The sequence below is a fragment of the Dendrobates tinctorius genome, unplaced genomic scaffold (genome assembly GCF_039654945.1).
Source record: "Dendrobates tinctorius isolate UK_male_01 unplaced genomic scaffold, ASM3965494v1 ptg000150l, whole genome shotgun sequence".
In the NCBI taxonomy this organism is placed as follows: Eukaryota; Metazoa; Chordata; class Amphibia; order Anura; family Dendrobatidae; genus Dendrobates; species Dendrobates tinctorius.
The window spans coordinates 4763744-4777951 of NW_027361817.1; positions in this window are offsets into that span (position 1 = coordinate 4763744).

Consider the following 14208-nt stretch of genomic DNA (forward strand, 5'->3'; position numbering starts at 1 on the left):
CACAGCTCACACGTATCACACACCCAGCTCACACGTATCCCATACACACAGCTCACACGTATCACACACACACACACACACAGCTCACATGTATCACACACCCAGCTTACACGTATCACACACCCAGCTCACACAGCTCACATGTATCACACACTCAGCTCACACGTATCACACACCCAGCTCACACGTATCACACACCCAGCTTACACGTATCACACACAGCTCACACGTATCACACACCCAGCTCACACGTATCACATACACACACAGCTCACACGTATCACACACACAGCTCACATGTATCACACACCCAGCTTACACGTATCACACACCCAGCTCACACGTATCACACCCAGCTCACACGTATCACACACACACAGCCCACACAGCTCACACGATTCACACACACACAGCCCACACAGCTCACATGTATCACACACACAGCTCACACGTATCACACACCCAGCTCACACGTATCACACACCCAGCTCACACGTATCACACACACAAACACCCAGCTCACACGTATCACACACAACTCACATGTATCACACACACACACAGCCCACACAGCTCACACGTATCACACACCCAGCTCAAACGTATCACACACCCAGCTCACACGTATAACACACCCAGCTTACACGTATCACACACCCAGCTCACACGTATCACACACACACACAGCTCACACGCATCACACACACAGCTCACACGTATCACACACACACAGCTCACACGTATCACACACACACACAGCTTACACGTATCACACACAGCTCACACATATCACACACCCAGCTTACACGTATCACACACCCAGCTCACACGTATCACGAACAGCTCACACGTATCACACACACACAGCCCACACAGCTCACACGTATCACACACACACAGCTCACACGTATCACACACCCAGCTTACACGTATCACACACCCAGCTCACACATATCACACACACCCAGCTCACACATATCACACACCCAGCTCACACGTATCACACACAGCTCACACGTATCACACACCCAGCTCACACGTATCCCATACACACAGCTCACACGTATCACACACACACACACAGCTCACATGTATCACACACCCAGCTTACACGTATCACACACCCAGCTCACACAGCTCACATGTATCACACACTCAGCTCACACGTATCACACACCCAGCTCACACGTATCACACACCCAGCTCACACGTATCACATACACACACAGCTCACATGTATCACACACACAGCTCACATGTATCACACACCCAGCTTACACGTATCACACACCCAGCTCACACGTATCACACCCAGCTCAACCGTATCACACACACACAGCCCACACAGCTCACACGATTCACACACACACACAGGTCACACGTATCACACACCCAGCTTACACGTATCACACACCCAGCTCACACGTATCACACACCAAGCTCACACGTATCACACACACAGCCCACACAGCTCACATGTATCACACACCCAGCTCACACGTATCACACACCCAGCTCACACGTATCACACACACAGTTCACACGTATCACACACCCAGCTTAAACGTATCACACACAGCTCACACGTATCACACACCCAGCTCACACGTATCACACACACACAGCTCACACGTATCACACAAACACCCAGCTCACACATATCACACACAGCTCACATGTATCACACACACAGCCCACACAGCTCACACGTATCACACACAGCTCACACGTATCACACACACACAGCTCACACGTATCACACACACACAGCCCACACAGCTCACACGTATCACACACCCAGCTCACACGTATCACACACACACAGCCCACACAGCTCACACGTATCACACACACACAGCTCACACGTATCACACACCCAGCTTACACGTATCACACACCCAGCTCACACATATCACACACACCCAGCTCACACGTATCACACACCCAGCTCACACGTATCACACACAGCTCACACGTATCACACACCCAGCTCACACGTATCCCATACACACAGCTCACACGTATCACACACACACACACAGCTCACATGTATCACACACCCAGCTTACACGTATCACACACCCAGCTCACACAGCTCACATGTATCACACACTCAGCTCACACGTATCACACACCCAGCTCACACGTATCACACACCCAGCTCACACGTATCACATACACACACAGCTCACATGTATCACACACACAGCTCACATGTATCACACACCCAGCTTACACGTATCACACACCCAGCTCACACGTATCACACCCAGCTCAACCGTATCACACACACACAGCCCACACAGCTCATACGATTCACACACACACACAGGTCACACGTATCACACACCCAGCTTACACGTATCACACACCCAGCTCACACGTATCACACACCAAGCTCACACGTATCACACACACAGCCCACACAGCTCACATATATCACACACCCAGCTCACACGTATCACACACCCAGCTCACACGTATCACACACACAGTTCACACGTATCACACACCCAGCTTAAACGTATCACACACAGCTCACACGTATCACACACCCAGCTCACACGTATCACACACACACAGCTCACACGTATCACACAAACACCCAGCTCACACATATCACACACAGCTCACATGTATCACACACACAGCCCACACAGCTCACACGTATCACACACAGCTCACACGTATCACACACACACAGATCACACGTATCACACACACACCCAGCTCACATGTATCAAACACACACCCAGCTCACACGTATCACACACACACAGCTCACACGTATCACACACCCAGCTTACACGTATCACACACCCAGCTCACACGTATCACACACAGCTCACACGTATCACACACACAGCCCACACAGCTCACACGTATCACACACACGCAGCTCACACGTATCACACACACACAGCCCACACAGCTCACACGTATCACACACACACAGCTCACACGTATCACACACCCAGCTCACACGTATCACACACCCAGCTCACATGTATCACACACCCAGCTCACACGTATCACACACACACACAGCTCACACGTATCACACACACAAACACCCAGCTCACACGTATCACACACCCAGCTTACACGTATCACACACCCAGCTCACACAGCTCACATGTATCACACACTCAGCTCACACGTATCACACACCCAGCTCACACGTATCACACACCCAGCTCACACGTATCACATACACACACAGCTCACATGTATCACACACACAGCTCACATGTATCACACACCCAGCTTACACGTATCACACACCCAGCTCACACGTATCACACCCAGCTCAACCGTATCACACACACACAGCCCACACAGCTCACACGATTCACACACACACACAGGTCACACGTATCACACACCCAGCTTACACGTATCACACACCCAGCTCACACGTATCACACACCAAGCTCACACGTATCACACACACAGCCCACACAGCTCACATGTATCACACACCCAGCTCACACGTATCACACACCAAGCTCACACGTATCACACACACAGTTCACACGTATCACACACCCAGCTTAAACGTATCACACACAGCTCACACGTATCACACACCCAGCTCACACGTATCACACACACACAGCTCACACGTATCACACAAACACCCAGCTCACACATATCACACACAGCTCACATGTATCACACACACAGCCCACACAGCTCACACGTATCACACACAGCTCACACGTATCACACACACACAGCTCACACGTATCACACACACACCCAGCTCACATGTATCAAACACACACCCAGCTCACACGTATCACACACACACAGCTCACACGTATCACACACCCAGCTTACACGTATCACACACCCAGCTCACACGTATCACACACAGCTCACACGTATCACACACACAGCTCACACGTATCACACACACGCAGCTCACACGTATCACACACACACAGCCCACACAGCTCACACGTATCACACACACACAGCTCACACGTATCACACACCCAGCTCACACGTATCACACACCCAGCTCACATGTATCACACACCCAGCTCACACGTATCACACACCCAGCTCACACGTATCACACACACACACAGCTCACACGTATCACACACACAAACACCCAGCTCACACGTATCACACACAGCTCACATGTATCACACACACACACACAGCCCACACAGCTCACACGTATCACACACACACAGCTCACACGTATCACACACACACCCAGCTCACATGTATCACGCACACAACCAGCTCACACGTATCACACACACACAGCTCACACGTATCACACACCCAGCTTACACGTATCACACACCCAGCTCACACGTATCACACACAGCTCACACGTATCACACACACAGCCCACACAGCTCACACGTATCACACACACGCAGCTCACACGTATCACACACACGCAGCTCACACGTATCAAACACCCAGCTCACACGTATCACACACCCAGCTCACACGTATCACACACCCAGCTCACACGTATCACACACCCAGCTCACACGTATCACACACACACCCAGCTCACACGTTTCAAACACAGCTCACATGTATCACACACACACACAGCCCACACAGCTCACACGTATCACACACACACAGCTCACACGTATCACACACCCAGCTCACACGTATCACACACCCAGCTCACACGTATCACACACACACAGCTCACACGTATCACACACACAGCTCACACATATCACACACCCAGCTCACACGTATCACACACACACAGCTCACACGCATCGCACACACTGCTCACACGTATCACACACCCACACAGCTCACACACAGCTTACACGTATCACACAAACACAGCTCACACGTATCACACACCCAGCTTACACGTATCACACACCCAGTTCACACGTTTCAAACACAGCTCACATGTATCACACACACACACACAGCCCACACAGCTCACATGTATCACACACACACAGCTCACACGTATCACACACCCAGCTCACACGTATCACACACCCAGCTCACACGTATCACACACACACAGCTCACACGCATTGCACACACAGCTCACACGTATCACACACACACACAGCTCACACGTATCACACACAGCTTACACGTATCACACAAACACAGCTCACACGTATCACACACCCAGCTTACACGTATCACACACACACAGCCCACACAGCTCACACGTATCACACACAGCTCACACGTATCACACACCCAGCTCACACGTATCACACACACACACACAGCTCACACGTATCACACACAGCTTACACGTATCACACAAACACAGCTCACACGTATCACACACCCAGCTTACACGTATCACACACACACAGCCCACACAGCTCACACGTATCACACACACAGCTCACACGTATCACACACCCAGCTCACACGTATCACACACACACAGCTCACACGTATCACAAACACACCCAGCTCACACGTATCACAAACACACCCAGCTCACACGTATCACACACCCAGCTCACACATATCACACACACACAGCTCACACGTATCACACACACACAGCTCACACGTATCACACACCCAGCTCACACGTATCACACACACACAGCTCACACGCATCGCACACACTGCTCACACGTATCACACACCCACACAGCTCACACACAGCTTACACGTATCACACAAACACAGCTCACACGTATCACACACCCAGCTTACACGTATCACACACCCAGTTCACACGTTTCAAACACAGCTCACATGTATCACACACACACACAGCCAACAAAGCTCACACGTATCACACACACACAGCTCACACGTATCACACACCCAGCTCACACGTATCACACACACACAGCTCACACGCATTGCACACACAGCTCACACGTATCACACACACACACACACAGCTCACACGTATCACACACAGCTTACACGTATCACACAAACACAGCTCACACGTATCACACACCCAGCTTACACGTATCACACACACACAGCCCACACAGCTCACACGTATCACACACACAGCTCACACGTATCACACACCCAGCTCACACGTATCACACACACACACACAGCTCACATGTATCACACACAGCTTACACGTATCACACAAACACAGCTCACACGTATCACACACCCAGCTCACACGTATCACACACCCAGCTCACACGTATCACACACACAGCTCACATGTATCACAAACACACCCAGCTCACACGTATCACAAACACACGTATCACACACACACAGCTCACACATATCACACACACCCAGCTTACATGTATCACACACCCAGCTCACGCGTATCACACACACAGCTCACACGTATCACACACACAGCTCACACGTATCACACACACAGCTCACACACGCATGTATCACAGCTCACACACACAAGTAGCTCACTCATGATGACAGACAGCAGTCCTGCATAAACCAAGGAATGACGCGCACAGGACCTGTGATGAGGTCACAGGAATGGAGGAGTCATGGGTCACATGATCAGGGGGCCCTGACACCTTCCCTCCTGTGACCGCATCAATTACAGCCTCTTGCACGACCGCAGCATCAGCGTGCAGAGATTAAATTGTAGGTTCTGCGGGTAGAGGAGCGCATAATGCCGCCCCCTGCTGCCTGCCGCTTGAGCAGCTGGTGTATCGCCTCATTACAGCTGTGGCCCTGCACAGGGGTTTCATGACCATGTTGTGGACTGATTTTTCAAGTCCCGCTCACATGACTGGTAATACTGCATTGATCGAAAGTGACAGGAGACAGCAGTTGTCAACTATGGTAACAAACTACTTCTCCTCCCATATCGATGTTCTCCCTCACCGGTCATTCCCCTTTGACTATTGGGCCAGTAAACTTGGCACCTGGCCTGAATTGGCACAATATGCCTTACAGGAGCTCGCTTGCCCTGCTGCTAGTGTGTTATCTAAACGAGTCTTCAGTGCTGCTGGATCAATCCTGACAGAAAAAAGGACCCATCTGTCGATGTTGAAGATCTAACCTTCATTAAAATGAACCATGCATGGGTTTCAAAGGATTTTGTCCCACCCAACCCTGCTGACACGTAGGTTGCCAGAAAAAAGGCTTGCTTTTGTCCTCCTCTTCCGTGGACTTCTCCAATTACTCCATTTGCAGCTGCTGAATGTCCAACATCAACATATGCCAATTTTTCCACCTCCCTAACTGGGCTGCCTCCCCCCACAGGGTCGGGGTCACCACCTGGCGCACGCACCCGTGCGAGTGCCGTTGCCCTGGACAGGTGGGTGGGCACACTCTTTGGCACTGGCACAAGGTCCCTCGTAGTAGAATCAAGTGTCTCTGACGGCGGGGGTGCACACCCACCGTCAGACACACCGGCATACTATGAGGGGCCCTGTGCCAGTGCAGTTGCCAACGAGTGGGCCCCCCTGCTTGCTCAGCATCACAGCACTTGCAAAGTTGAAATTACCTCTCCCTGCTCCACCGCCGTGACGTCTTCCGCGTTTCCTGACAGTGACATTCTGGTCAGAGAGCGCGATGACATCACGTCTGTACGCCCTCTGCCTAAACAGTCCAAGTGCAGTGAGATGGAAGATGGGGACAACGAGGAGTCCAGACTAGTACAGGGATTCCCTAGCGAGGAGACTTATTTAATTGTTTTCGATGTTGGGACAGCTATTTTTGGGGAGCACTATACTCTGGAGAATGATATGTGAGGCCCACCATACACTGGAGCATTCCAAAGGTGGACATCAGACACTGGAGCAGCATTTACAGGGCCCATTATGCACTGGAGCATTAGAAATGGGGCCCATTATATATGGAGCATTATTTGGGCCCATAACACAGTGGAGCTTCATCCATGGGCACCAACATATACTGTAGCATTATGTGGAGGTCATCATATACTGTTTCAAACATTACACTGGACCAATGATTCTGTATCGAGAAATATATGGGCGTCATTACTCTGTATAGCGCACTACGCGGTGGCCATAATACTGTATGGAGCAATATACTGTCCGTTTTTGGAGCTATTGGAGAATTTAATATGGATATCAGTCATGAGATGTAAGAAGTGAAGTATTTCTCATTGTACTATACCGCTATTTCTCTACCGAATCAGAGGATCATGAATTGTGGTATTGTGTTAAAGGAGCCCATTGACACTCTGGCCCTGGGCCCACGAAAATCTGGAGCCAGCCCTATCCCCCCCACAACTTTAGCCAAATAACCCCCAGTTTTCAATGCCTATCTATTATTATAAAGTAAATTAAGTTGACAAGCTTCAGTAATAAGAATTGATGCTTTTGGCATTAAAATGGGCACTGTAGGTGTGCTTCTTGTCCTCCACTCCCTGCCGACGACATTGGCTCCCCATTGACTTGCATTGGGTTTCGTGTTTCAGTCGGCCTTCGACTTTTCACGATAATTGGCCGATTTCGTTCGACCCGACTTTTGAGAAAGTCGGGTTTCATGAAACCCGACTCGATCCGAAAAAAGGCAAAGTCGCTCATCTCTAATCAACATATTCCATTTTTTAAACCTACCTAACTGGGCTGACCCCCCCAGGACTGGGGTCACCACCTGCCACACCCAGGCAAATGCTGTTGCCCTGAACAGGTGTGTGTCCCCACCCTTGGGCGACGGCACTGGCATAGGGTCTCTCATAGTACAATAAAGTGTCTCTGACGGTGGGGGGGCCACTCGCCGTCAGACACACTGGCGTACTATGAGGGGCCCTGTGCCAGTACCGGCGCCCACAAGTGGGTCACTGCTGCTTGCTCAGGAACACAGGACTTGCAATACTTACCTCTCCTTGCCCCACCGCTGTGTAGTATGGCCAGTTAAATGCTTCACAGGGACAGCCACTACAAATTTGGTGTACTGATAGATGATTGTTAAGATGTAGCTATGTCCTGTCCTGCTGGCCTCTACCTTCAGATTACCAATGGCTACCATTTTTAATGGACGTCAACTCACAATCGGATGCAGTGCTGCTTTCTGAGCACCTTTCACAGTTTTCATAGTCACAGACGTGTGACTTTCCTGCTACAATTTTTCAATGTCTCCTCTCATGGCAATCCAATAGAATCCCCTTATGGCCTGTAGCTTCTGTGTTTTGCACTTCAAAGTGACCAGACAGATCATGATAGGCAGTGATGACCATGTCTAAAGCTCTCCCTGTGATCACAATTTGATGGAGACGAGTAACGGTGATGGGATCGATGCTACTGCAATACAGCAACCCTTTATTCACTAAATTGCGTTTTAGCTGTACCCACAGTAAAAGTCATTGAGGGTCAGCATTGCCTCTGTGAATTCTCCTGGGAGGTTTTCCCGTGATTAGTAATTCCAACATTTCTGAAATCACTCGACTTTTCGTCTGTACTTTTATCCATCTAGCTTCCTCTAGCGAAGAGTCTGGACAGGCTGACTGACACTGAAAAATATACGAAGATGTCAAAGTACTCCAACACTGTATACTGGTGTACGTTTCGAATACATTTCCCTTTTTCTCATTTTTATATTCTGGTGTAATCCATGCTAAGCCTGTGAGAGTTTGTGTCTTACTCTGGTAAAATATAATGAGAGTTAAAATGACTCCAACACTGTATGCAGCTGAACGCTTGTAAAACATTACCCTTTTCAAGTTTTTATATTCTTGTGTAATCCATACTGAGCCTGTGATTGTCTTTGTCTGAATCCTGAAATATAGATGGAGTTTTGCAATTACCCCTAGACTGGAAACACCTGGGATCTGCTGATACAGTACATTTTGTATTATGGTTAAATCCATACTGACTGATAGATCGACCAAGTAATAGAAGACAGAGATGCCCGTATGAAAGGTTCTGCAGCCCTGAGACCACCTTCCAAAGCCTGGCTGGACTCAAAGAAACCCGCTTCTTCCGCATCCAGGGACAATTACTGAAAACACTACCACTGTGAACGAGATCAAGAATCAGCAATGGAATTCCTAATACCTGCCACCTGTGAAGCCGTCACATGAGCATTAAGCGATAAACAAGTCAAAATTAACTCCTCCAATCACTGGAGGAGAGGACGCCGTCAAGCTGTTAATGGAACACACAACTCCCATGTTGTCACAATTAAAATGGATCCTTCTGTCCCGAAACTCCTCCTTCCATAGGTTCACAAACACCAGTATAGGCAAAATATCCAAACAAGCAATATTCCTAACAAGGCCCAGCTGAAACCACTCCTCAGGCCACGCAGCCGCCCACCACAGGCCCCTAAAATATGACACAAAACACACTCCATCACACGCATCTGTGAACAACTCCAAGTAAGCATTTACAACTGCCTCCTCTATGAGCAAAAAACGTCCGTTGTATTGTTCCAAAAAATAGTCCCACAATTCCAAATCAGCCTTATGTTCACTGTAAGGCCGAACAAAATGATGCGGAGCCCACACTCCTGCCGTAGCGCTCACCAACCGCCAAGAAAAGACCCGACCCATTGTAATAATGCGATAAGCAAAAGTCAAATTCAAAAGTAGTGACTGCACCTATGTCAACGACAATTTCTTCAACCGTCTTGCCCGAGACACCTCATCCCGCAACGCCTTTACCTTATCCTCCGTCAAGCGGAACTCACATTTTAATGAATCAATCACGATTCACAAAAACGATAGGCACGTACAAGGTCCCTCTGTTTTACTGGGAGCAAGCGGTACAACAAAACGCTCCGCCACCCATTCCAACGCTCTAAGTAACCTCTCCCAACAACCAGAATTAGCCCGACCGATACACAAACAATCATCCAGGTATTGAATCAAGGAATCAAAAGCCGATACTTCACTGACAACCCATTCGAGAAAAGAACTGAATGCCTCAAAAAACGGACAAGACACCGATCAACCCATTGTCAAACACCTATCAACCCAAAAAACACCACCCCAGTAACACACCAACAACTTAACACTATCCGGATGAACATGGATGAACATAAACGCCACATCAATATCCGTTTTAGGTAAAAGTGCCCCGTTCCAACATTTCCGGACTACTTTTCCGCCTCCTCAAATGACTTATAAAACAAAGAGCACAGCTCCGGGTCAATTCCATCTGTCACCGACCTACCACGAGGGAAAGACAGATAAAGAATGAGCCTGAACTTATGCTGCTGTTTCTTAGGCACTACACCCAGGGGCGAGACTACCAAATCCTCAAACGGAGGATCCCTAAACTGTACAGACATCCTTCCCAACTTAACCTCCTTCCACAACTGTTACGACACCACCTCAGCATATTGGTCAGCTGACCTCAGATTGTTAATCACCCGTGGCATCTCAAAAGGAGGGGTGGGAATTTTAAACCCGTCACTGAAAACGGACAACAGTTCCGACTTAACCCTATCCAGAAACCTACTTACATAAGGGACCATCGCGGCCAGTTTCAATGGTGTCTATCCCTTTTGAATTAGCACTCTCACTCTGCTTCTCCTCTCTGCTTCCTAAAGCATCTGGAAGCACCATGCGAGGTTCCTTTGCAATGGGATCAAAGGTGCTTGAATTTGCATCAATGTAGCCCCAAATTTACACTGGTCATCATTCAATTGCCAGCAGAGACCCTGCTTCTGGCTGACCGATTGCCCCGACTGACCCCCTTGCCCCTTGTCCACTGCTTTGTGCATTTGACGAATCGGCACCCCCAGGAAAGGAATGGCCGAACTTAGTCGGCGTCATAACCTTCAACCACAGACATATGTCTTCCTTTTCCCACCGAATTGCCGGATGAACTGCCTTCCTATGCCCTAACTGTTTGTCGTAACGGAGCCAAGCCTGAACCCCCTACACCCTATAAGCCTCCCCAATCGAATACAAAAAAGAGGAGAACAATTCTCAGGCGCCTTCTCTCCAACCACACTAGCCAAAATATCGAATGCCTGTAGCCAATTAGATAATCTGTGTGGAATCAATCGCCATCTCCGTTTTTCCTCCTCCTCTTTTTGGCTATCATCCTTCTACCCTTTGTCAAAGCTCAACTTTTCCAAAGGAAGCAGTGACAAAATCACGACATATTCGTCCTTCTATATCTTTTCCCACACCTGCTTCTTACGATGAGCGCCCAGTGGGCCCTCAAAGCATACATATACCTCAAACAACAAGATATGGCCTTGCCAAAACCCTGTATGATGACAAATGCACATATAGCAGGATATAGCAGGAGGCCAGCTGCATCCTGCTATATGTGCATTTGTCATCATACAGGGTTTTGGTAAGGCCATATCTTGTGTGAGTTTTTTTGAATTTTTTCTATGTTAGCTGTTTTCATACATATACCTCCCCATGCGCCCTGTCATCTACATTGATCCGACATTCCTTTTCCTTCTCAGTCTGAACCGAAACAGACACAGGGTCAGCTCGGTCAACTGACACCCCGGTAACCGCCCTCGACAAACTGGTCCCTCGCTCCTGTGACCCCATCCAACCGGCTAAATGCGCCGGGGGTGCTCCAAATCCAAATCCTGCATGGAAGTCAACATATCCCCCAGCCCCCCAATCCATGAAGGAACTTGGTCCACAACTCCCTGACCTAACGCCACCGGCCGGCCCCCCAACCCACTCCCAAACGCAGGGGACCTCACTAGAGATGAGGACAAAGAAGACATGGAGCCACACTCACCGGGCTCCGATGACGCTGTGACTCCTCCAGCCGCCAATCCCGTATCCCGCTGTGCGTCGACTCCGGAGCTTCCCCTCAGACCCTCTGTCCCCAGAGGTCCGCCACCTTGTGAAACAGGCTTTCTCGAAGCCGTCGCCCTCACGGGGAACTCCATTCAGGGTTGTTTGCCTCTCCGGCCCTCGCTGAGGAAGCGGGCTGCACAGCCACGGGGGTTTCTGCCTGCGGACACCCACCCCCCACAACCCCCACCAACTGCCTGTCGCACCGTCCATGCTGATCCACCGCCGTTGTTCCGGTCAGGGTGCCCGAGGTACTGGGCATAGCTGACAGCCTCAGGTGACGGGGGTTGCTGTCCGATGACCCCCCCTCTGGGTAACTCCCACTGCCGCCCCAAGAAGAGGAGGCAGACCGCCTGGCTCCATGCGGCCTGCCGTGATGTCATTGTTCATCGCTGACCCGGCGAGTGCAGGCCCCACTTCCCGCTCTGCTCGGGGAGAAGGATTTGCAACCGCAACTGGACCCAGCCCAGCTCGTGGATTCCTCCCAGCCCGGGGCCTGCCCGCACGCTTACCAGCAGGCACCCGACCCGGAGGGTCCCTGGAAGGGGCTCCGTCGCCAGCGCTGGGTCCTGGGATCTGCGTCAGGGGGATAAACGCTCCGTGGCCCTTGACCGCCGCCTCGCACGGGAAGAAACACCAGTGGCCGACCCGCTGCTTCCACCGATGATCCCCACGACCTGCTCCTCAATACACCCTGCAGGCTGCAACTCTGCTGCAGCGTGCAGCCTCTCCAATACAGCTGATATGGACTCCATGCCGTCTGGGCGTGGGACAGTCTCTGCGGCTACGTAGTGGGAACTGAGGTATCTGCCCCATAAGCCCGCTTCAAATACCCCCCCTTATTTCCATACTCCACTCCCCAGGGACAGTTAACCCCCTCCCTCCAATGTCATGTGGGCCTCCACTTACGCCTCTGGGGGGGGTTTGGCTCGCTCTGGCCCCTGTCTTTAGGGAGACACTTAGGCCTGTAAACAGAAGTTCTTATGTGCTTGTGCTGAACACAATTGTTGGGTACAGTTAGTGTGCAGTCACAGGGGAGGATTTTCTTGTGTGCAGCAGCGCCGATTATTAGCCTGCCTTATAGCAGTATTGCTGTGTGCTTTTTACACAGCACTAATACTTTTATTCTTTTTTTCTGCACAGTGAGCGAACGTTCATTATTTCCCACACCGTATACAGCTGTACGCTCCTCACACAGTACCGTGTCCCGGCTGGTATCACGAAGAAATACATGCTGTACCCTATACTATATACACCTCCTATCTTGTGATACAGTACCTTTTGATCGACATTTTGTATTATGGTCAAATCCACATTGAGTGAGCGTCTGAGGTGACTACGGAAATATATAAGCAGATTTAAATTGTACCCTATAATGTATGTACACTTGCTATCTGCTTATCCTGTACCTTTTTTCAACATTTTGTATTATGCTCAAATCCAGACTGAGTGAGCGTGTGAGGGTGACTCCGGAGATAGATCCCAAGATGTAAAATTTGACCAACACTGCAAAAAGCTGTATGCTA